General features: G+C 38.3%; 1 long non-coding RNA gene across 1 annotated transcript; it reads right to left on the bottom strand.

Annotated features, from left to right (window-relative positions):
- Positions 1 to 1,528: 1,528 nt before the first annotated feature.
- On the bottom strand, positions 1,529 to 21,514 carry LOC143668320 (uncharacterized). The gene is made up of 3 exons (XR_013168385.1): positions 21,442 to 21,514; positions 17,081 to 17,164; positions 1,529 to 1,767 (listed from the first exon to the last, which is right to left on the bottom strand). It is a non-coding gene; the product is annotated as an uncharacterized LOC143668320 (long non-coding RNA).
- Positions 21,515 to 26,101: the final 4,587 nt, after the last annotated feature.

Genomic DNA, 26,101 nt, shown 5'->3' with positions numbered 1-26,101 from the left:
GTTGTCTCTAATTTCCTGCTGTTCATATAACATTTTTTCCAATCAGATATTTCCACATCTTATTTCTTGATATATTTCCATGCCTTTTCTTAAGAACAGCAATTTACCCCCATTTCATTGCAATCAGTGGAGCCAAATGGGTAGAGGAATAGGGGAAGGAGAAAAAGAAAAGAACAGTGGAGGAATTATAGACATTATTTCTCTTTTATCTGTGTTACATATATAAAAAACAAACCAGTATAAAAATACTGAAGTTCCAATAGAATAAAATGAATCAGGAATATGAATATATAAAGTACAGAAGCAGAAATTTTTAAAAAACTGGACAAGGATAAAAAACAAACTTTCCTAGTAAACAGTAACAAAACAATGAAATTCCAAGATTTGACCTCTCAAACTTAAAAAAATTATAGATAATTTTTCAGATTAAAAAAATGATAATATTCACTGTTGATGGAGGTACTATACTGAGATCGGGATTCTTAATTATTGCTAGTAGAAATACAGAATGAGGAAACTTAAAATGCAATAGGACAATACATATTGAGAAACTTGTAAAAGTTCACAACTGTTCCCATATCTAGGGATAATTATAAGGAAATAATCAGAGGAATATGCATAGATCAATATATGAGTATTGATTCATTATTTATAATGGCAAAAACCAGAAACGAAATGTCCAGAACTGGTTGTAAAAATAATTTAAGCTATAGCGACACATTTATTTTTTTATTTTTTCTTATAGTGACACATTCAAATAGTAAGCGGTTATGAATTTGAGATTTTTGAAATGTATTTAATGATGTTGTAAAATCTTTATACTATAATGTGGAGTGAAAACATTTGACAAAAAACTGCATATGTGGAATAAAATAATTTCAGTTATTATATAGCACAAATGTATGCCTAAGTAGGAAGGATACACACCAAAATGTTAACTGTGGTTATCTTTGAATTTGTGGAGATTTTTGTTTCATTCTTCAACTTTCCCTGAATTTTCCAAATTACCCATAATGAGGAAGAATGAAGAAGTATCACTTCCATAATCAGAAAAAGTTTCTTGTGTTTTTTTGGTAAACAAAGAAGAGTCATGCATATTCTACTATAAATAATCAAATGTCATCTCTGTTTGTCATTCATTAACATTTCAAAAACTTATAAACTAAATCCCTTATCCTTGGGAAAGACTTTCTTGAAGATAGAGTATAATACTCCGGTTTCAGATAACTTGATAAAGCTGGAAGGGTTGGTAAGAGAGAATTAGAGAACATAAAGAAAGTTGTATGGCTATAGGAACAACCTTAGTTACTTGTTCTAAATGATAAGGAAGGCAACAAATCATTAGAAGCCATAAAAAGTGAATAGTTATTGGATTTACATTTTCCCATTGTCTAAGATGCTTAATAGTTTCTTTTTTTAAAGGAATTTTTAATACATTATCACAGTTTTATCAATTGTGGCTACATCTTTCTTTGATATTTTGGGGTTGTTTTTATCATTTATCTTATTTATTTATTCATTGCATAACCATCGACAAATTATTGTTAGGCACCTGATGCTAACAGCAGGATTTGATATTAGCCAGATACCATTGCCCTTCTGAACATGCACAGCCCTTCTGAGCACATCAGTTATAAATGGTGCACAGCATCATGGAGCTGATTGTACGTTGCAGAGCAACATTCGTAGCTTGGCTTAATTTCTTAATGAAATCATCCACCTCAGCCTTCCATCTTGCAAATATGTGGTGTTAGTCACCTGTGGGAACTAGATAAGAAGATGCAAAAGTTAAGAACAAATCTATCCTCACTGTTAGAAAACCATCTCAAAGTCATCTTGGAGTCTGCCCAATCTTAGGAAGTCCTACTGCTGGTTGAGAATCTTTATATACAATATATATAGACAAAGCTCTTCTGATTATTAAAAACATCTCACGTGGATAGTCTTGTGGGTTGAATTGTGTCTCCCCAAAGACTTGTTGAAATCCTAACTCCCAATACCTCAGAAGATGAATTTATTTGGAAATATGGTCATTGCAGATGAAATGAAATTGAAACGAGATCCCCCTGAAGTAGGACATGTGTCCTTATCTACTATGTCTGGTGTCCTTACAAGAATACACAGCTAGACAGAGGGATGGTGGCCATGTGATGATGAAGACAAGTTTTGCAGCTGCTTGGAACAGTGAGAATTGCCAGCAAACCACCAGAAGTAAGGGAGAGGCAACGAAGGATTCTTCCCTACGGTTTCAGAGGAATGGTCCTGCCAACATCAAGATTTCGGACTTCTAGCCTCCAGAACTGTGAAACAATACGTTTCTGTTGTTTTAAGCCACAAAGATTGTGGTACCTTCATATGACAGCCCTAGCAAAGACAGGAGGGAATTTTTTCTTTTCCATGGGCAGGCACCAGGAATCGAACCCTGGTCTCCGCCATGGCAGGCGAGAATTCTGCCACTGAGTCACTGTCGCACCACCCTAAAATAACATTTATACTTTTTTTTTTGCATGGTCAGGTGCGGGAATCAAACTTGGGTCTTCAGCACGGCAGGTGAGAATTCTGCCACTGAGCCACTGTTGCACCACCCAGAAGGGATTTTTTTTAAGGACTTCTCAGGCTATAATGGGTTTTCCCAGGGTATACCAATTTTAGGGTAGTTCTAGAGTTGAACTCTCTCCCAACAGCCAACAATACCTCTGGGGAACCCCTACTGTCAAATATGAATTTAAGAGTTTCTCTTGGAAATATCTTCTACCTTTGCAGAGCCCCAAGTCCATTCCCATGCTGGACTTCATTCCAAGGTACTTGTTCTTCTCTTTGGTCACTCAGGGTTATCTAAGGCCAACCGACACATAAGGCAACTCCAAGGATCCCAGGTGACCACACTTTCTTTGATTTTGGGAGTTTGCCTTTTTAAAAAAGCATTTTTATTATAAAATATTATGTATTTACAAAAAAAAGGGCATAAAATCTATATGCACAGTTTAAGATACGATTATAAAGGGGCACCCATCTGACTATCAACCAAATTAAGAAAAGAACATTGTCAACACCCCTAGAAGCACCCTGTGAATTCCCTCCTTGTCACAACCTGTTCTCAGAGTTCATTTCTCTGACACACTCTCTTTTCAGCCCCGGCAGGGTTTCTTGGCCAGGATTTTATCAGTGCTAAAGAAGTGTTAGAGAAACTTTCCAAAAATAGTTCTTACTGTATAGCACATGACACTTTTTTGGCATTTAATAAAGAGGCTGCTACTATTTTTGAAAATTTCTCTATTGATCATAGGAAATTACTGTTTCCCAGGACATAAAAGACATATATGTTCTGGAAGATAGCTTGCTTTAGCAGTTCAAGCAATTAAGTTGGTTTTTAATGATTTTTCCAAAAGAGCATTTTAAGTAGTTTGTATTTTCCCCTTTGAATTCCATATTTATATCATTTAGTTATTGGTTTCCTAGTTTTTTTCCCTATCAATTTATATGTGTTTGTGTGCATATGTGTATGAAAATGAACTTTTTGTCTGCCATATTTGTAATTACTATTTTCCTCAGCCTTTTTAAGAAGGCATGGAAGTTCTTAATTTTGTTTATATAGTAGAATATATGTGACTTTTTTCCATGACTTAAAAAATTTGAATGGACATTTTAAAACACAAAAGTAGAGGGAAAAATATTATGAAGCTTCATGTATTCAGTACTCAACACAATAATTACCAACAGTCTGCAACTCTTCTGACTGGCTGCATGCTTTTCCAAGAAGGAACCCAAACTGCTTTCTAAACATTCATTAATTTCCCCAACTCTTGCAGTGTCTTAACACTGGAATACTGATTAGTGAGAGATTTCATTGTTACAGAAACCCTAAAGGAGTACACACACTGAGGATATCCAAGAAGTTGGGGCATCTGTTATCCTCTTAAATTAAGTAGAACTTCCCTACTGGATGCAAAACTAATACTTTTTTTTTGATTACTCAGTAACTAAATTTTTGATTCTTGAAAATATCAGCTTTTATTTCCCCAAAACATCATTTGCCATTAAAGGAAATAACCTTTAAAAGTCTGTGCACATGACAAAATTACTCACACTTAAGCAGAAGTAGTTATATTTCCTTTTCCCTTTCTTTAAGAAAAAGAGAATATTCACCTCTTTCCAGATATTGGTACCCTGTGTCTTATCCTTAAATTGGTAGAAAAGAAATGTATTGGAAGAGCAATTATTTAGGTCACTTTTTAGGAAACCAAGTTACTTGGTTTCCATCAGGATAAAAACAGCTGTAAGACATTCTCAATGATTTCCCTGACTCCAAAGTTGTCCCATTCAAATAATGCAAAATTTTAATCACATTATCTTTTTTTTTTGCTTACAAACCATCCTTGGCTCCCCATCCACTTTACAAAATCAAATTCAAATTCAACTTCTTCCTTTCCAGTTCTCTCATTATAGATGCCTTACCACTTAGCCACCCTTTTTCCTCCATCCATTCTTCAGAGTAACTCTCGGATATTTTCACTCTAGTCTATCCTCTGACCTTTTGCACTTTTCTACATGCTCATCTCTAATCTAGACACTATTCTCATTTCTCTCTCCCAACACATATTGTAGCCTTTTTTTCCAAATCCAGATTGAGTTTAAACTAAACTACAAACATTTCCCTGGTAATGACCCATGTAGATTTCTCTGTTCTTTAAATTATACCTCTTTAAAAACAGACTAGTATAATCCAGCAATCCCATTTCTAGATATATATATATACACCCAAAATAATTGAAAGAAGGGAGGTGGACAGAAATTTGCACACTAATGTTCATAGCATTAGTCACAATTGCTGAAAGTTGAAGCAACTCAAGTATCCATCAACCAAGGAATGGATAAACAAAATGTAGTATATACACACAATGGAACATTTCTCAGTTGAGAAAAAGAATGAGGTTCTGATATATGCAACAACATGGATGACTCTTAAAGACATCATGTTGAATGAAATAAGTCATACATAAAAGGACAAATATTGTATGATCTCACTTTATGAAATAAGCAGAATATTCATATTCATAAAGTAAAAAACTAGAAAGTAGGTTACTAGGGGCAGAGTGGGGGAGGAAAAAGGAGTATTAAGTTTCAGTTGTTATGGAGATGGAAAAGTTTTAACAATGGATCATGGGGATGGAGGCACAACTCTTGAGTATGTAATTAACACCACTGAATTGTATATTCAAAAAGGGGAGAAAGGGAAATCTTAGGCTGTATTTAAGTCCCCCCCCCAAAACACATAGAACTGTACAGCACAGAAATTGAACCTAACAAAACAAGAGACTAAAGTTAATAGTATAATTATTTTATTTCATGAATTATAACAAAGGTACCACGTATGAAAAATGTTAATAGGGAAAACTGTGTGTAAGAGGGGTGTATATGGGAACTCTGTACTTTCTACATGATGTTCCAATAAACCTACAACTGATCTAAAAAAATGAAATTTAAATAAAAAACAACCAATATTATAGTTTGGCACCCAAGTTTTTCCTTTACTGTTTTATTTTCTTTTACTGTTTACTCAGTAAATCATTTGTCATAATTTTCTAACTAGATTGTAATAGCAAAAGTGATAAACTATAGGACTTTATTTCAGACTGTTCAATTGAAATTTCTATGAATTACTATAAGAATAATTTTTATGGTGTGCTTATCAAATCCACAAATAACATGATCTTAATCATGCAGCAGATTTTCAAAATGGCTATAATTTTCATGCCTTCCTGTATCTGGGCCTTTTATAATGTATGCTTAAAGTTCCTCCTATCAAGAACTTGAGTCTAATTCCTCAGCCTGTCGAATGCTTTCAGACCTTAGAACTTGTTTTGGTCAATAGAATGCAATGGAAGTGATAGTGTACCTGTTCTGAGCTCAGGACTCAAGGGGCGTTTTTTATCGTGGAGATAGAATAGATAGATAGATAGACAGACAGATCGTACAATTTTCCATTTTAATCATATTTAAACATACAATTCAATGGCATTCATTACATTTACAGTGTTGGGTTACCATCACCATCATTTATTATCAAAACTTTTTCACCACCCAACATAGAAAGTCTATACCCATTAAGAAATAACTTAAGCTAGTGAGGCTGCATATATACTGTTTAACAGTACAGACTATGTCATCAAAGCCGTTGTCTACCTACCCTCTGTTTGATGTTGGGCAAGTTGTCCAATCTCGCTAAGCCTCAGTTTCCTCATCTGTAAAATGGAAACAATAATAGCACTGTTTTTTTTAAGATCCTGATGAAGATCAAATAGGATTTTTGAAGATAAAATATTGAGTGCTCTGTCTGGCACCATAGGAAGCACTCAATAAATTTTATTTATTATCACTGACAATAAAGGCTTTTGTAAATATGGAAGTTAGAAAGCTGCCTCTTACTGGAGATATTCATGGGAGACTTGGCATGTGTTGGTAGGATAGATTTAAGCATTGGAAGGATTCTTAAAGTCATTATGTGCTTTTTAAGTTAGCTTCCAATGTTGAATATGTCATTCTATGTTCCTTAAGACAGGAATAACTTACTTAGTAGCTCCCAGAATTCTTAGCATGCTTGATCAAATGATGTACATCTATCACATTTTATAACACTTCTTTTGAATATATAATTATAAATGAATGCTTTCCTTATTGTAAACATTCCATGCTGAAATGAAGACACATGAGGATTCTTGATTTCTGTATTTCTCTCCACTGGAAATATATCATTAAAATTTAATTTTATAATTGACAGTATTGACTAAAACTAAGAAATACAAATTTTACTGCCATAAACTCTTCTTTGTTAGCTGTTTAAATTCATATATACAATGTTCTCACCTTTTCACCCTTGGGGTTTACTTGCCTGAATGCATAATTTTAAACTTGGCAGATATTTTAAAGCTATAAGGGGCCTAACATTTTTTCCTTGTTTGACCTCATATCAAAAGTCCAAGCTGGAGTCAGTAACCATTTTTCCTTCTCTTTACACATACAGCATCTGGAAACACTGACCACGATCATTCTTGCCATCTAAAGGCACTAGAGGATGTCATGATTCCTCCAGCAGTTCCATTTAATAAAATAGATGTGGTGGAATCATCTAAACTGGGTAATATGCCTATCTTGCTCAATTATCTCCACGTTATCAGTTAATAGGAAGGAATTCACATTGGCCAAGGGGCCTGTCTTCATGGCCTCTGATAAAAATCTCTCCTTTCCTTGTGATGAGTTCAGTGGAATAATGGGCATTAATCATCTGTGAGGAAAAGAAGTGTTTTACTTTCTTTATTCATGAAACTTGATAGTCTTGTATTCTGGCCAAGAGAATCCTAAATGTGTCAGTAGGGAAGGAGTTCTGAATTCTAGGTTTGAATAAGTCTGAATTCTGAGTATGTGGTGAAATGAAAAGGATATTTGGTTTGGTTTCTAATATGTGCCACATAATTGTGCCCCACGCTGAGAATTACACAGATAAGAAACTTGCTCCATTATTAAGAAGAGACAGAAGTACAAGCAAAAATTTCAACAAAGCAAGAGAAATGCTGTAATAGAAGAAAATATGTAGTCTAGTTTTAACTCAGAATAGGGGCTGTAGTAGCAGAGGAAGAGAAGTGGAGGTGAATTACAAGATAGATTTAGAAAGAGAGGAAGAAATTAGGTAGGAACAAGCACTGGGAGCAGCATGAACAATGGCGCAGAGTTATGAAGTAGAGAGTAGTTTTTAGGATTCTAGGGAATAAGCAGTGGAGGGGTAGATACACCATATATGCCTCACTACCAGTTCTGAGAGAGTTAGACTCTATTCAATAGCTAGCAGGAAATCATTCCACCTCTTAATCATGTAAGTAACTTGATCATATTTGCAATTTGGAAGGATAATTTTGCCAGTGTTACTGATGATGCAGTGAAAGAAGGTAAGAATGAAGGAAGGGAAACAAATTAGAGGCCGTCAGTCAGCCAGATTAGCCCTGGCAAGGGCCTGAATTACAGCAATAAAAATGGGAAAGGAGAGGGAGAGATGTTAAGGACTCAGAACCATCAGAATTTGTTGGCTGATTGAATGGATGAGAAAGAGGGAGGCATGGAAGACACCCAAGTATGTAGCTAGAATTGTTGGGTGGAAGTTCGACCCATTCACTGAGAGAGGAACAGAGCATTTTGTAGATCAGGAGAGGCAGAAGACGAGAAAGAGAAACTAACTAGTTTATTTTGAGCATGATGAATAAATGAAACAAAAGAATAAAGAAATTGCTCAAGGAAAGAGAATCAATTAAATTTTAGAAGGTGCACCAGCAATGGTAAACTGGAGAACACAAAATTTGAGGTATTGTTGAAGGAAGATAAAATAGCAAAAGAAACTAAGAAAGTCAGAGGTGAATTAGAATGATCTGTGCTCATAAAAGCCAAGAGAGGAACGAATTTTCAAGAAGAGGTCAAGTGAGCCAAATGCTGCAGAGATAAGTTAGAGAAGGATAGAAAAGTACTCTTTGGATTTGGCAGTTAGGATTTTCCTATTGACCTGGCAAGATCCCTTTCAGTGGTACAGTGAAGGAAGGAAACATCTTCCATACCACAAAGCATGAGAACAACATTTTCTCTCTCTTTTTTTTCTGTTTTGTTTTAATCTCAATAATGTCTCTACTCACTGATTCCCTTTGAAAATCCTGAGTGTAAAAATTGCAAATAGGCCTTTCAAGAGTCATCATTCTGCAAGCAATGTTCTTTTAACGTAAAGTCAGAATTTTCAACATGCTATATGTGAGAGATATTTCAGAAGGCATTTAATGAAAAGCATCTGAACCCACATAACCAGAGAGCAATGATTTCAGATCCAACAAAATGGGAATTTCTCCCCCTCTCTTTTTTTCTACTACTTCCCTCTCCTTCTTAACAAGTAGCTACTCTGTGGAAAGAATTGTGCTTTAGGGACACATAAATAATGAATAAGGTACAATCCTGCTCCTGCCCCACCTCAGCCCCCAACCAAGCTGATTGCAAACTAGTGCAAGATAGACGTGCAATCAACCAACCTTAAAGTAAAGTGGGTTGAAATAAGCATTCATAATGGTACAAGGAAAGTACTATGGGACCCAAATGTAATTCCCCATCTCTTATGAAATACAGGAAATGACCTTTAAAAACACAGACACAATTGGGGAGTTCATAGCACCACTAATTACCTTCCTACTCTTCAGACCATAAACTTTTATGCGATCTGCTCTCTGTTCACCTCATTCGTACTCATTTATTTTAACAGGCATCCAAACTGCCTGTATGCAAAAACTTAACAGGCATTAGTGGCAAGTGGAGGAAAACGATTTCAGCTCCAGTCCTGGATTTATTGTGATTCTTTCATTAAACTGAGCTTTAATGATACTTAATAATACCACTCTCTTTTTTTAATGAAAATATTAAAGTTCTTCAAAATTAACTGCACAGCCTCATGGGTGAGGTGAGCCTTAAACCTCCTTTTCCAAGAGAGGATTAACTGGGCACCTAAATATACGGAATCTCTTCTGAAGAATACCATTTTGATCTGAGTAACCCCAGTGGTGGCATCTTCGCAGCTCGTACCAACTTTAAAGTTCTTTGTGAAGCAATTGCCTTCAAAGGGTTAGCCTAACTGCATGCTCACACATTATTTCTCATTTTTGCAAGGTTGCTATTTATAACTGGAACCTTTGGAAAATGAAAATCTAAGGTTGGTTAACTGTAGCCAGAGTTGACCCATAATATAAGCAGGGTCATACTTTTTTTATGGCATCCTTCTGTGTCCTCTCAGGAAACTTTGATTATATCTCAACTAAGAATAGAAAAGAGATTGTCCAAATAAAAAACACCTCTCCAGCAGGTGGTTAAGGCATAGGTCTTGACTAGTTTTGGATGCCTTCTCTACCATTTATTCACTCTGTGACCTTGAACAAGTTGTTTATCTTCTCTAGGCTTCATTTATAAAATGATTCCGTGAGAAACTGCATATAAAGAATTTATGTTACTGTTTGGCACAGAGTCCTCAAACAGTGGTAGGTTTTATAATTATTATTAGTATCATTTAAACCAAACTGCCTTGGATTACTGTTTTCAGCCCACTGCCTCATACATGATAGGCATTCAATGTCTATTTATTTCCAATCTGGTTTTTAGCTTAGAACCTAATATTCCTTAGAAGGGCTTCCTTTGGCTTTCTCAGTGGATCCCAGAGTTTGGGGAAGGTAGAAAGACTGCACAACTGCTATACTAATTCTGCTGATAATTCTATAGTGCTGTTTCTCAGAGGTCATTGATATTTTCTTTTCTGGTCTATGTAAATAGAGAATACATGCATCCTATGGCAACCTTAGGTCATATTTTTTTTCTATTTCTTACTGCAACAGAGCAAAAATTTCTTCTTCTATCAATAATGAGGCTGTCCATTTAGCATTTTTCCATCAGAAGTTTTATTTGATATTTTTCAGCTGGGTTCTAGGGCAGTGTTAATGGGAAAATGTCAGCACACTGAGACAAGGAAAGAATAAACAGTATTTCTACAGTACAAAATTGACTCTATGCCTTTGATAATGGCATATTCTCCAATAGAAAGGGTCTGGGAAATTTATAATGGGAACATGCATGCATGTGTCTATACATGTGTGTATGCTTGTGTACACTTCCACATACATATAAATGCTATTAATACGACATTTGCTTCATATGTAAACATTTTTCATATTTAAATAATAAATGTGCTGAATTATGTGTATACAATTAGTCTATACATAATTTATCATTTATTTCAGCCTTTATAGATAAGGTGATCAGAAGAACAAGAAATATTGTTTTGCATTTGTAGAGTATAGGAATCTACATGTTTCAGAAATTAATGAATTTTAAAGACCTGGAAAATAAGTATATTCTGTGGGTATTAAATGCTCAAATTTCATTTATTTTGCATAGCATTGACTATTTTTATATGGCCCACAGAAGGATGTAAATTGGACTAACATTGCCTTAAGCATAGTTGCTAACTTTTATCACACCATTTTTGAATTTCTCAAGCCTGTTTATAGAGTCATCTTGCTTGTTGGGAGTGTTGCGATAGACACACTTCTTGCTTTTATGTATCAGGTTGCTTTTGTTTTTTCTTATCTATTTGAACTCATACCAATGGAACTCCTGTGGTAAACTTCAGCCTAGGCTGTACCTAGTTACTAACTAGGGATTATCCAAGAATCCGGATTTAAGAGGTATGTATTTCTCCCTGTGGCTATTTAAAAATTACAGGACATTGTTAATAACATTGACTTCAGAAATTTTGTCAACTGTCATCATTTGGGAGGCCACTAACAGAATAGAATATCACTTCAATAACCATTGTGAGCAAGTATAAGATAAAAACAGCTGACTGAATAACAATCTAAAATCTGCATTCATCTAACCATCAACAGATAAGCACTGTCTATCGACTACATGCATGTCAGTGTGTCAGGTATTTTGAGGAAAGGGAGGATGGAAAAAAATGACAGTGACTCTAATGCATGATAGCAGTAGCATTTGACATATTAAGAGGGTTAATTTATTAAGCCAAAGTAATAAGTGCTAAAGTTAAATAAAAGTTGAATGGGTCTAGAATAAGGTAAGTATTCAGTCTTCTCCTAACATCCTTTTCATAACACCTCTAGCAGAAGGTGGAGCCCAAAATGTATCAAGTTCCAAGGGAACTTGAACCTGCTTCAGATGATTAAAAAGTAAATATTAAGCCATATACAGACACGTAGATTATTTGTAAAAAAATTCTAATACAATATCAGCCTCTTAGGCACAATAAGTATCAATAGAAATGTTATTTGACCAGACAATGGGTTCCACCACAGTCCTTGGGTGTGAGTATTTTCAGTGGAAATTTGCTTGCCTTGACCTGAGGAGAATGTCTCTAGAAATCTGTATATAATAGATATGTGGATTTACTAAATTCAGAGCTGGATATGACAGATATGTGGGTTTACAAAATTCCCTGCTAAGCAGAGTCCTGCTCATCATATTGTTCTCACACCCGAAAGTTAGCCTCTGTCTCTCCTTCCTCTTCCAGGCTAAATTTGGGATCTGGGTGTCAGCAACTCAGCTATCTTCATTCCTTTAACTGATATTTATTGTACTGGGTCTGCTCTGTACCGTCATTAAATTCTAAATCCTTCCTGCAGAGGAGGCAGCCTATTCTCTTCTGCTAACTGTATATTTAGATAACTTCGCAACTACCGAAACAATAGCCAAAATAGCGTGTTGTAAAAAATCATGAAAGTTGATTTCTGTCTCAGGCTATAACAGTGTGAGCATAGCAGTTGAGGGATCTACGGAGTCAGAGACCCTGTCTCTTTCAACATTGTTTCTCTGCCATCTTCTTGTGGTCTGAGGTGACTGCTCCGGCTTCTGCTACCTAAGTTATATGCTAGCCACGGCATACAGGTAAGGGCATGGCTCAGAAATTTCATACAACAATTCCTCTCACATCCCATTGGCCATAATCTAGTCACATGGCCACATCTAGCTGCAAGGGAGGCTGGAAAAATCTACTCTTTAGCTGGGCAGCCATATGCCTGACTAAAACCTCCTCTATCACAGAAGAGGAAAATAGACCCTTGAACTTGAACATCTCTTTCACCTTACCACAAAGGATACCAGAAGAAAAATACTTGGCTTAATGCATTTGCCTCAGTGACCAGAAGCTGAATATATAGAGGAAGGGATCCAGCATATCAGGGGCATTACACATAAAACATTAAAGTTACATTAATCTGTAAATACGGTAAAGTAACGGTTTGCTTTACTAAGAATATTATCATGTGATTATTCCATTCCTAACTTTTGGGAGTTTTTGAGGCAGTAAAAGGCCACAGACTAGTTTGTGGGTGAGCTTCTCCATCTTCGTGGGTCACTGAGAGTCCCAAGGCATTTCTCATAAGATCAGTGCAGTCCACGTAGACCCAGCCCTGATGGCATGATTTAGTGTTCAGTGGTTTTGAATGGGCCATGACTTAGAAGGCTACACTTAAAATGGTTCCCATTTGCTAAACTAAACATTCCATTAGTAAGAAAAATTCTTCCGTGCTAAATGGAGCTTAAAACTAAAGAGGGGCTCCTCTATTTCTGATTCCCATGGATATCTCCCAACTTTGAAACAAAGCAGCTCTGTATTTTGTTGATTCTGAGTTCACCAATTCCTTTCTTTTTATCTGTTGTTTATCCAGTTACTTCCACCTGGATCCTTCAGTTTCCCCTTCACTCACCCAGAATTACAGAAGGCCTACAGAACTTTGTTTACTTTCTTAGCCTCCCTTCCATTTAATAACACTGTTATCCTTAAAAAGCTATTAATCTCTCCATTTCCTTCCGCACAAATCAAATAATGCATTTAAAGCTACATTCCTTTTGAGCGAGGACAAGTTCACCTGACACCCAAATTTTTTGAGAAAGGCAGGTCAGCACAGCTGTGCTCATGGGCAGCCCTTAACCCAAAACAGCTCTGTCTGCTGTGTATCTGGAAGATTCTGTGCTGTATGCCAAGGTCATGGCACTTCACTAGGCTATTTTGACTTTGCATTTTCTGCAAAGTGCATTGCTGAGTTGAAATAATACTTATTTCAGCCCAATCTCTTGTCTTGTCAGTAGCACCAATGAGAATTTTGTGCATCTTCCTATATGTTGTATATCTCCCTACATCCCTGATTTAGTCTCCATCATCATTGTTTAATTCCCTTTCAGTAGTCCACATTGACTCTCCTATTAATTTATTGAAACCCTGAAATCCCTTTTGCATTTAGTGTAAGTGTACCACTTCTTGGGGGTAACGTGTCAACATGTCATATTTGATATATTGTCAAATATGTTAAAATACTCTATCTGAATTCATTTTCCAAGGTATCTCCTATAAATTGCAAAGTCATCAAGTTATAGCATTGTGGGGGTTTGGAGAATAAGTTCAGCTCAGGCTTTACAGCACAATATTTGGCAGCTGCAAAGGAAAGGAAGACAGAGCTGCCAGGTCACCCTCAGAAAATCCCAAGACGTGTATCTTTAACATTTGCATTTTTATTTACATAAATTTGTATACTGTGTTCAAAATGCAGTACTCCAATTATGTAAAATAAAACTTTTCCACCTCCTCTTTATCTGAGGGTGGAAAAATCTACATATTTCAGGCTTGCTTTCTGGCTGCCCAGAGCTTCTCCCTCTCTGCTCTAAGTACTTTCCCTCCTTTATCCCTCCCCTCCAAACATAACCATTAAGTAAAGGAGTTATCCTTTTATTGTAAGATTAGAGCCAGTACTGAAATATTCTTTTTTTCTATTATGAGCTCACATTGGAATCCTCTGTTTTCCAACTGGGGTTGTCACAAGATCTTCCCTCCTCAATAACAAGAAAACATTGGTTCCTTGTTCAACTTGGGGCAAGACAGTTTGGGTGGTAGAAATCCCATCTGGGTTCAGTTTGCAGCCTTACACCCAACAGAAACTTGTGGGGTAGTGAGAAAGAATTTGAATTTGGGGCAGATTAACCATAGGTTTCAATTAGCCACCCCAAATGCTGCCTAACCTTGGCTCCTATAATTGTTCAGTGCCATAGCTTCCCTCTAGGTGGACTGATAACAGAGTTGACTGCAAAATAAATCCATTAGAGCATTTACAGCAATACTATTAGACTAGACATCAGAGCTGTGGGATGAAAGGGAGCAAAGGGTTCCTCTGGGAGCAATCCCACCCAGCCAAGGACCATCCTGGTGAAAGGGTACAGAACTGCTAACTCTGCCCTTGCTGGTGGGGGAGACTGGGGAATCATACAGGGAAATAACAGTGCTGAGACTGCACTTCATTGCCTTCCGCTGTCTGAGAAGCACGCCCAAAAGTCACACCCTGTCTTCTTGATACTGCTGGTAGTGTCCCTCAACATTTCTTGAAAAACACTGAGTAAACTCAGGACCATCTATTAGACTGAAATGAACTTTGGTCAAAAGAGACCCCTTAGGGGCTCCTTGACTTCTGACCTCAGCCTCTGAAAGGGCTTCTGTCTATAGGGCCAGGTGGTGGTCTTTTTAGGACCTAAGTATAGCAGAAATACGTGGGGCTGGAGGGGAAGAGGCAAAGGCAATGGATCTTGGAACAGTTACCAGCACATTTTGGAACCTTCAGGATATGTTTTTTTTTTTTTTTTTAATTTTGTTTTTGTTTTTTGTTTTAATCTCGGGTTCAAATGATACTCCCTTTACTAAGAGTTTAAGTCAGCAGAAAGGAAGCACAGACTTTACTGAACACAAAGTACAGAAACAGTCCCAAGAAGCTTGGGTTGCTCCCTAGCTACGCCTGCAAAACGTCAGCACCGCTGACAGCGCAGGGTGGGAGGTTTCCTGTTCCCCCTGGAGTTCATACTCTGCATACAGCTGCCTTGGCAGGACTTGGAGCCAGGGCAGAATTACCAGGAATTAGCTGAGAAAATAGATTAACTTCACTTTAAAAGCTGAAAAAACTCTGGTTATGCTCATATTTAAAGAGAAAAGAAAAATCCTATTTAAAGCATTTTTTAAAAAAAAATTTTTCCTACAGTGTCTGTGTGTCATCCTGGCACCTGGACTGTAGGTGGCCCCGAGAATCACAGCAGTGGCCAAGATTAGGAAAGTGGTGGGTATCTCAGGAAGGCCACGATGCTGTTAAGGATTTTCTGAATGTTGTCCTTGATGTACAACCAGGATTTTGCTTCTCTTCCAGACATAAACCCTCACTAGTTTCTCTAGGTTCCAACTCGAGCTAAGCAAATTGGGGATGGGTTTCTGCTAAGCGTACTCTATGTACAACACTTTTTAAAGGGCTTTTCACGAATTCATTCATTCAAGTCATTTACATAATTCCTTGAGCCCAATATGTGTTTAGATACATAGTGAATAAAACAGACAGAATTCCTATTTCTTATGTACTTACATTAAATTTTCTGATTCTTTGACAGCTCCACAAGGTGGGTTGTCTTTTTTCTACAGGTGACTTTATGTCTTTTTCTTACAGGACACTTGCTTAAAATCATGTAGCCAATAAGTGGTAGAGCTAGGATTTGAACCCAGGCAGGATGGCTCCACTCTTAACATTGGGCCTAATCCTCCCTTGTGGGACCCATGGTTGTGATTTCAGATCCAGAATCCAGCATTTTAGGCATAAGCCTGAAATTTCCCTATTGGTAGACAAAGCCTTTACTTCTACAATACAGTTTAATTGACAACTATCTTAGGAGGAGGTAGTATTCACACTGCGTGCGTCATAAATGACTGAGCACTCCCTTTTCTTCTAACAAGTTCGAATCGACAAGGGAAGAGGACTGTATTCGTTTCCTAGGATTGCTATAATGAAGTACCCAAACTGGGTAGTTTAAAACAACAGAACTGTATTCTCTCACAGTCCTGGAGGGTAGAAGTCCAAAATCAAGGTTTCAGCAAGGCCAGGCTCCCTCTGAAGGGTTTAGAAAGAATCCTTCTTTGCCTCATCCTAGGGTCTGGTGGCTGCCAGCAATCCTTAGCTTTCCTGGGCTTGTAGCGTCATCACACCATCTTCGTGTGGCCTTTTTCTTCTCTGTGTGTCTGTGACCCTCTCCTTACAAAGGTGCTGGTCATTGCATTTAGGGCCCACCCTAATCAAGTATGACATCACTGTAACTTGATTACATCTGCAAAGACTCTGTTTCCAAGGTTACAAACACAAATACTGAGGATTAGGACTTCAACACATCTTTGGGGGGGCAAATTTCAACCCACAACAGTGAGCCATAAAATTGAGAAAAAAAAGGCTCTAAGAGGAAGTTGGGGAGCACATTGTGAGGATGGAAGTAGAGGCGATGATGAGACCAGGGAATCTTGCACCAATGTCTCTCAGCTCTACATTTTTACCTAGTGCAAGTCTCCCTATGGTCAAGCAACTAGTTCAAATTTTGGATTTTATCAGCCACTTTTCTGAAATGAATTTGATTATTTCCCTCAAATGTTTCAAGATGAAAAGAAATAATAGCCAATAGGCTAAAATCTTATGTTAAACAGATCCACTCTTACTTTTTCTGTCGGCTTCTCAATCATAGGGCTTGTAAAGCAGGCTGGCGTTACGCTACTATACACTGAAGATTTCCATTGCTGTTCCTGCAAGAAAGAAACAGAGAGAAGGAAAGAGAGGTTTTAGGCACTCTGCCTTTTCTGCTGCATGGAGCCATTTCCTTGTTTCCCACAATAGTGCCTCAAGCACTTAATATTTGTCACTTGAAATACCTGAGTTAGCATTTTGCATGGACCCTTCCATTTGCAGCCTGTGCAAACCCATTTAACCTTGTACAGAGACAAAGAATAAAACAATTTATGTCATTTTGAAGGAATTCATATATACATGTTGACATAAATACAGAATATTTTCAGCTTTATCCATTAAGGCATTTTTCTAGAACACGTCAGTTTAGGTGAATCTTAATATATATATATGCGAGTATCTCACTGCACACAAACAAACACATGTAAATCTCTAGTGTTCAATTCCTTTCTTCCATATGGGATAATATCCAAAGTTCTCTAGCTGCCATTCAGAATACTCATCATGTGGCTTTTATATTTTTCAGCTTCAGCTTCAACTCTCTTCCACAGTTTACTGTGACCCTCTAGCCATTGGGTCAATGTGTTTTTCTTGAACAGACTCCTGGAGGTGCCTTGGTTCTTACTGTTTCTGGCTCCTAAATGTCCTTTCCTCAAGATCTACCTAACAACTTCTATCTGCCCTATAAAACTCAGCTCAAATTTCCTAGGAAACATTTTGTTATTTTCCTCCACTTCTAATAAAGTGAGAAAAACTTCTGCCCTATCACAGAGCCCCATGGGACTATTACTGGCGTACTTGTCATTATCTGCTGGGAATTGTGAACTTCTGAGGGCAGATCTCATATAATCTTTGCATGCTTCACAGTCTAGCATGGTCTATATCACAAACCTAAGTCCTCATTTTTTTAAAAAAAGCATCTTTTGTCAACTGAATCTATTTCTTTACACATACACTAATTTGCAAGAGCATACATTTTTTATGCTCTCTTTTCAACCTTATTGGAGGAGACATCAAGAAGCATATTACTGAAAAAAAAATGTGGGCAACCAATAACTTCATAAAATAAAAATGACCTTTTTAAGTGAACCATCAAATATTGTCCCACTCCTACCTCCCACTGGGTGTGTTTCTTGAGTAAAAGGAAGATTTTTCAGTGATTTTAGCAAAGGAATGCAGTAGGACCCTTTGGAATCTCTACCCCTGCTGTTACTAATTATCTCACCCAGGGCAAATTATTTGTACTCTCTTCTAGGGTGGCCCTGCCTATAAATACGGCTTGAGTTATTTACTCACATCTCACAAGGTATTTTGATACTAATTGCATGATATCTGTGGCCCATAGAGGCAAAGCATAATTCCCTGGGAGGAGGCCCTATAATCCTCTAATTCTCCACTTAGTCCATGTCCGCTCCTTGTGCCCCGTCCCCCACATTCAGCAAATGGTGGGTTAGTGTAGAACGTGACCAAAACACCTCTCAACCACCCAAACAACAACAACAAATGCTGTGGAGAAAGCCTGAAATGAGGACGCAGAAGCCATTCAAAGCTCTAACTTCTTCCTGTGGTCTGAAAACAGAAGGTATGGTTGAATTCCAAGGGATATGGATTTCTGTCCATGAGGAGTTTAACTGAGACCAGCAACTCATTTCACAGGTCATGTCACAGCCATCAAAGTTTAATTACCATCAACCCCCACTGGCACAGCTCTCAACTGTATTAGTGAATGCATGAATGAAAGTTCCAGAGGATCCCATTACCACCTCCCACCTTCCAGAGATAAAAAGGCATTGCATGGTACCAGGGAAAAGGCCAAAACATATCAACTTAACACTGCAACTTCTTCTTTTTTAATGAAAATAACAGATGCAGTGTTGATGATCGGGCAACATGATTCTGTTTCGAGGAAGTCAATCTGCAGTGGCAGTAGATGAATCTGAAGGACTCTGCCCTCCACTCTGAGGCTGTTTGGGTTGCCAAGGCAACGTGGAACGACTTTTCTTAGGGCCTTCTGCACCTGGTTTTCTTTAGACCAAAGATTCCCTTGATACATTTGTATAGCATTTGCAAAGCATGGATTTCTTACCTGTAAATTATATGTTTGTTGGAAAAATATGTTATCATTCTGGTGACCCATGAAAGGGAATTTCTGAAAAATGGGTTCATATACAAAACAGAGTAGTGACAGGTAGTGGCAGGCATTTCCTTCTCCCTCGCTCCCTTCTGCATTTCCATCTTTCCCCGCAGCATTTGTTGTTGTTGTTTGGGTGGTTGAGAGGTATTTTAGTCATGTTCTACACTAACTCACCATTTGCTGAATGTGGGGGATGGGGCACAAGGAGTGGACATGGACAAAGTGGAGAATTAGAGGAATGTTGTTGAAGCCTTAAGCAAATCAGCCATCCTCTCCAGAACTCTGCAAGATGAGGGCAATTATTACCCCATATCTTTTTCCCATAGTAACTTCAGAGCACTCCTGGGAAGCTACTGAACTGTTCAGAGATCTCCACATGAAAGGTACCTGATGTTACTTTTCTAGACTGGACCCCTCAAAGGAGATCAGACAAGTGTGTAAGGCCCAAATTGTGATTACAACCTTCAGGGTTTATCCTGGTGCCTGAAATAGGACAGCAACTCCTGGTGCATAGGGACAAGAAGATTCTGTATTTTTAAAGAGGAAGGACATCAGGCAGGCTCAGTTGGTTGGTTGAGCAGCAGGATTGGTCCATGTGATGTCTAAGGCTGTATCTAATAAATGAAGGAAAAATGCATCCTTCCCAAGAAATTTTGACTTATTCTCGATACACTGATGCCCATAAACTGTATCCTCCTCATACTTCGAGGCTAGGAACAGCATGCTTTGTTCTGAAATCTGAAGCAGATTCTACCTTAAAGAGTGCCATTCCTATACCCAGCCTCATCGAGTCACCACTATTTATCTGGAGTGAGAATCATAACTTGCACCTGCAGAGTACCTAAAGAACTGTTAATAAAGCACTTGAGTTTCTCCTCACACTGTTTAAAAGCTAGGAGCAATTTCTGGGACCTAGGATGTCTCGGTAAAAGGCATTTCAAAAACTCAGTGGGAACAAACAAAGGAGAAGTTCCTGAAAGAGGATGGGGTGTAGATAATCACCATTGTTCTAGCCATCTTCACTCTGGGAACCCCTAACCTGCTTGTTAAGGCCAAGCAACAGGGATTTGACTGGCCGTACCCATCCCAGCTAGAGTTACTTCCTTGGAAGGGTCAAGCACACAGATGTAGAGGTGAAGTGGCCTTGGAAGGGAGGAGAACTGGGTGGAGGGTAATTAAATGTTGACTCACTCAGGCCGTAACAGACTTCCTGCCTTTTTCCACACTCAAGAGCATTTTTAGTGAAGTTCAGTAAACTGTGCATACTGGTACATTTTCCTCCTTCCTCTTGAGCTATTATCACAGACTTACACCAGCTCAAGGACATGAAAACGCCCTCCCCTCAAAACTTGTGAGGGAAGGGAGGACCACAGGGGAGGACATATTCACAAGCAATATGGTTTTACATTTTCTAGGTAGGATTCTCTTAGAACCCAACCTGCTTCTGCAGTTTCAGACTTCTCTTAGTACCCATTGCTTAAATGCACAGCTAAATTTTTTGCATTTAAATTTTCTCAAACTGGAAGTTTGACAAGCTGATTTCTAAAAGGTCCCTTGTGCTTTTTCCTTCTCTCCCTATGCTTTATGCATTTTCAGTACCACCTGTACCTCCCAAAATGCTACCATTACCAAGAACATTAAACAACTACTATTGAAATACTTCAATAACACTAATGGGGCTTCTAAAATAAGAGGCACATTCCTTTCACTAAAATGTCTCTCTGAATTTCCTTCTAGCTTTGATCCCAAAGCATGTACATTTAGCTAGAACACACTTCAAATCCCACTCTTAGGTATCTTCCACTTAGCATTATATATCACATATTTTCTGTGTTGTTACATAGTCTTTGAGTTTATAATATTTAGAAGTATATAATACCTCATCGACAGGATAGAGCTTAATGTATTTGATATCTTGATAGATATTTTGATTATTTCCATTTCTACAAAATACTTTATTTTGTCTTTAGAATATATTTCCAGCAGTTGGATTCCTGAGCCAAAGATGACAGACATTTTTATGGCTCTTGTTATTTACCATTCAATTATTGCTTTTCAAAAGGATTGGACTGGTATATATATATGTATACACATATACACATATAGTGACCTTTTTTACAGCAAACCTATGAGGGAGATGCCATAATTAGCCTCATATTTACAGATGAAGACAATAAAGGCCATGGAGGTTAAATAACTCACTGTCAGATGACCAACCACAGGAAAATAATGTTCCTTTTATGAGCTTCATTGGATTCCAGTGTCTGTACTCAATGTGTCCCTCATTGCAATGAGCAATTGCTGACTATGTCACCATCCTATAATTTCTTCAGCTTGTGTCATAGTGAACCAATGCTCAGAGAGTCAAAGAGTCATGTGATCAAAGTTGAGCTCCATTACTTACTGGTATTGACACCTCGAGTAAGTTACTGGACCTCACTAAGCCTCAGGTTCTCCAATGTAAAACAGGCTGTTACCCATGTCATAGGCTTTTGTTGAATATTCAGTTGAAGTTTAGCTCAGCAAAGGAATGTACACATTATATGTACTATTATTTTCATTTGATGAAAAATTTGTTACTCTTACTCTTCCCAAGTGTCCTCTTCAGAGTGAATTAATGGATATCTATGAATATTATAATTTAAAAGGTAGATTTACTTGATTGTCAGTCAATAAATTATTCTTTGAGTAGATTTATTAGTCAGGGTTCTCAAGAGACACAGAAACAACAGGAGATATTTGTAAATATGAGATTTTATGAAAGTGTCTCACACAACTGTGGGGATGCATTAGTCTATATTTCATAGAGCAGACTGTAGTTGGCAACTCCGATGAAGGTCACTGATGAGCTCTCCAGGAGAGGCTGGCTGGCTGAAGAAGAAATGAAAATTCTTTCTTCTCCCTTAAAAGTCTTCAACTGATTTAATTAACTTCAGCTGATTGGATTCTTTCATTGTGGAAGACATTCCCTAAGGTGATCATACATGTAATCAGCCACAGATGCAATCAACTAATGATTTAATGAACAAGTCTTCTGTTTATTAGCCAGCTATGAAATGTTCTCACAGTAATGGTTAGTCCAGTGCTTGCTTGACCAGACAACTGGGTATCATCACCTGGCCAAGTTGACACATGAATCTGAGCATCAGGTTCACCCCTTGTCAACTTGCCAGCTGTACACATTAACTTAAACCATACTTAATCTCTAAATAGAACACAATAATGACATGTTTCACCTAACAATACTCAGCTGACCTGTGTACAACCAGAAACACACTAAATTTGCTGTGCAGAACCATCTGTGAACCAGGCTTGAGTTTTCTCTTTCTCGGTCAACTGACTGTAAGGAATTCCCCAAGAGGCCATAGCTTTGGGTTGGAAAAGAGAAGGCAATGTAGCAGAAGTGGGAGCTACGGACATTTGGGCCATTTCCTTATGCCTCGAGACCCACTTACTCATGCCTCAGGACCCACTTGAGCCCTGTCTTGTATGTAACATTTCTATTTTATGATGGAGTGCTGCCATGCATGACCAACTTTATGGTTTGGTGGTCAGATAACACCCAACACATGACAGGCAACTCAAGTCTTATGACAACTTGGTGGCCCATGGTTAAGCATTCAGTCTCTAAGATCCATAGCAAGCCAAGTGATTCTCCTATAGGGGCCTGCCAAAGGCTCTAGACAGCATCTCTATTTGCCACTGACACTTCTGGCACCATTGGATCTGCTGGATCATATGTTCCAAGTAGCAGAGCAGTTTGTACATCATCCTGGACCTAGCACAGAGCCTCCTTTTGTTTTGGTGCCCACTCAACACTAGCAGCTTTTCTGGTTACTCAGTAAATGGGCTGGAGTAGAACAGCCAAATGGGGAATATGTTGTTCCCCAAACTCAAGGAGGTCAACTAGGCATTGTTCCTCTTTTTCAGAAGTAGAAGGGGCCAGATACAACAGCTTACCCTTCACTTTAGAAGGGATATTTTCACATGCTCTATGCCACTGGACAACTAGAAATTTCACTGAGGTGGAAGGCCCCTTTATTTTTGTCAGACTTATCTCCCATCCTCTGACACACAAATACCTTACCAGTAATTCTAGAGTAGTTACTACATCTTGTTCACTATGTCCAATCAACATGATGACATCAGTATAATGAACCAGTGTGACTTCTTGTGGAAGGGAGAAATGATCAAGTTCCCTGCAGACAAGATTATGATATAAGGCAGGAGAATGATATATCCCTAAGGTAGGACAATAAAGGTATACTGCTGACCTTTCTATTTGAAAACAAATTATTTCTGGTGGTCCTTACTAATTGCTATTGAGAAAAAAGCATTTGCCAGATCAACTGCTGCATACCAGGTACCAGGGGATGTGCTGATTTGCTCAAGCAATGATACCACATTTGGAACAACAGTTGCAGTTGGAATCACCACCTGGTTAAGTTTATGATAATCCACTATAGTCCTCCAAGACCCATCTGTTTTCTGTACAAGTCAAATAGGAGAGTTGCTTGGAGATGTTGTGGAAATCACCACCCTAATCCTTCAAGTCTTTAAGAGTGGCACTAATCTCTTCAATCCCTCCAGGAATCAGGTATTGATTCTCATTTACTATTTTGCTGGGTAGGGGTAGTTCTAGTGGCTTCCACTTGGCCTTTCTTACCATAATAGCCCTCTCTCTCTCCAGGAGTTAGGGAACCAATGTGGGGATTCTACCAGCTGACTATGTCAATTCCAATTATGCATTCTAAAACTGAGGAAATAATCACAGAGTGGGTCCAGGGGCCCACTGGACCCACTGTCAGAAGGACCTGAGTTAAAACTCTATGGATCATAAGCCCCTATCCTGACTGATGGATCACAGTGACGTTTTCGGTCCCCTGAAATTAGTGTCATTTCTGAGCCAGTGTCTAGTAATCATGAAATATCTGATCATTTCCTTCTCCCCAGTGCAAAGTTACCCTGGTAAAAGGCCATAGGTCTCCCTAGAGAAGGCTGGGAGAAAGGTTAACAGTATAAATTTTTGGTGGTGTTAACAGGGTCCTTTCTCAAGGGTATCTGGCCTTCCCCTCATTCAAGGGACTCTGGGTCTGTAAATTGTCTCCAATCTGGGAATTGATTAAGGGGCTATGATTCTCTGTTTTTGTAATTCAAGGTAGACTTCTGTTCACCAGACTGAGAACTCTTCTGCTTATATAGCTCAAACAAGAATTTAATAGACTTTCCATCTATTTTACTTCTAGATACCCCATAAGTTACTAGCCAATACCACAAGTCTCTGCAAGTCAGATTATTTTGACTGCTGCTTTGAGTCTACTGTCCATTATGGTAGCCATGCTCACCTGGTCTGTGGCGATCAATTGTTGCCACTTGGCTCCTGTCAACTTGGAATCCAATTATCACCATGGTGTTTAAGGATTCCAGCTCAGTGACAGCAGTTCCCACAGTAATATCTGACCTACAGAGAAGGGAGACTACAGAACTCTTCAGGGATGATGGAGCTAGTCTCATAAATTAATTCCTCTAAGTTCTGGTAATAGGTATGTCCTCTGGACATTCCTGGGTTGTGTGAGCACATTTTCCATGATAAACCCACTCTAACATTCCAATCTCTCTAAGCCTACATTATACTAGGCAGTTTTGGCATTTTGACTTCCGGTAATGTCAACTACCTTTTGTATCATGTTTTAGCCAAGCACCCAAACAAACTGTTAACAGACTTTCTAACTCCTCAAGTTACAAAATTGAATGCTGAATCTTTGCTTAGTGGGCCCATATCAATAAATTCAGCCTCATCCAACTTTATATTCCTTCCACCATTATCTGGCACCCTTAATGTCCATTCTCACTCCTATTCCCCTGATTTCTATCTATATAAATTGGAAAACTCATGTAGTTCTTTTGGAGTATAGCATAGCTCCACATGGGTCACACTTTGTATTTCACCTTTCTGGGCCTCTTGGGACTTTAGTTTAGTGATACAGTTCTTGAAGAAAAGGGGGTAGTGAGGGTGGGTTATGAAAAGAATTAGAAGTGTATTTTAAGCCACTTAATAAGCCAGGGCATTCTATTGTAGTTTCATTTGGTGAAACAGGATTAATCTCTCCAGATAGAACAGTGAGGACTGTTTCCCCAGGGGAGGTGGTTATAAGTTTAGCAGGCACTGAAGTGTTAATCTGTTGGTTGGCAGACTCATCAGGGCAGACTGTAGGCCATAAAGCTGTTTCCTCAGGATAGGTTGGAGGTCAGAAAGCTCTTTCCTCATGGCAGGCTGGAGACTGGGTGGCTGTTTCCTCAGGGCAGGCTGGAGGTGGGGCAGCTGCTTCCTCAAGACAGTCCACTACAGGTCTATCTAGCAAAGACTCAGCAGAATCCAGGGTTTCCATGTACCCAGTGCCTTCATTATCAATACATATGTCCCCATCCCAAGTTCCGTGATCCCATTTATTCCAATCAAAACTTTTACTTTAACAGCAGACACAGTGCAAGGTTGAGATTTTAGTTTATGTTATAAATCTGCTACTCACACAATGAGACTCTGGGACTGGTTTTCAGAGATCTCAAGCCTGCAACCACAGAAAATAAGATTTTCTTTCAGAGCATACATAGAAACGTTTACATCTTTCATATGTCATTTAAGTTGCAAATTTGAAGCTCTCAGCTTATCCTTTTTGCTCATAATTATATCGAGAGTAACTTAAGAACAACCAGCCAGCATCATTATATCTCTTAACTCCACAAGAGTCTGTTAAAGTGTCAAAAACACTGTCACCCAGAGCCTGACCTCATATAAGAGTATGATTAGGACAATCAAATGCTGATATCTGTATTGCCAGCTTGTGCCATGGGCTGTCAGGGC

This window comes from Tamandua tetradactyla, chromosome 24 (assembly GCF_023851605.1).
Source record: "Tamandua tetradactyla isolate mTamTet1 chromosome 24, mTamTet1.pri, whole genome shotgun sequence".
Lineage (NCBI taxonomy): Eukaryota > Metazoa > Chordata > Mammalia > Pilosa > Myrmecophagidae > Tamandua > Tamandua tetradactyla.
This window is presented reverse-complemented; position numbering and strand designations above follow the sequence as displayed.